Consider the following 838-nt stretch of genomic DNA (forward strand, 5'->3'; position numbering starts at 1 on the left):
AAACAAATAAAAAACAGAAAATAAAATAAATAGTATATATTTATTAATAATTTATATTAATTAAAATATAATATAAATAAATAAAAACAGAAAATAAAATAATATATTAATTAATAATTTCATTTAAATAATAATAAAACAAAAACTAATAATAACAAAAAGACAAAAAAAACACAAAAAATCATAAAACTAATAATTTGAAACCTATGTAGGGGTGCCATTGGCAATGGCTAGGGGTGCCATTAGCCCACCCCTAAAATAGTGGGTGAAATTTACGAAACCTATGCATTACATTCTTCTAGTTTTGAGGGGAGGGGGGGTTTATGAAATAGGGGATGGTAATGGGATAATTTACGGGAATGCCACTACAGGAAGTACAGTTGGTGTCACGTGACTCGAACTGTCACCACGTGCTGTGGAGCAACAGAACATGAAGCCCGCTGAAACCAGCTGAGTAAGTTACGTGACTTGTCCATCCTACTTAACCAACAATTCACCATTTTTAATTTACAAAATATTGTGAAAATAAATAAAATTAATTAGAGTTCAGATCATACATAATAACATATATCTCCCTTTTAAGATCCCATCTTTTAATAGAATTAGGATGATTTACAGAGAATATAATAAGAACTGAAAATCATAAACTTGTTGTATTTAAATTCAACTCAATCTGATAAATCTGATATCTTTTTAATTCATGTATTAATTATGATTGTTAAGTTTTTTTAATATTACTTATTCATGTATATGTTAAGTAAATTTGAACATATATATGCAAATTTTTAAAAAATTATAGTTGAATGTAATATATATTTAAGATTTAAAGAGGATGAAT

This window comes from Cynara cardunculus (assembly GCF_001531365.2).
Source record: "Cynara cardunculus var. scolymus isolate 2C chromosome LG 2, CcrdV1, whole genome shotgun sequence".
In the NCBI taxonomy this organism is placed as follows: Eukaryota; Viridiplantae; Streptophyta; class Magnoliopsida; order Asterales; family Asteraceae; genus Cynara; species Cynara cardunculus.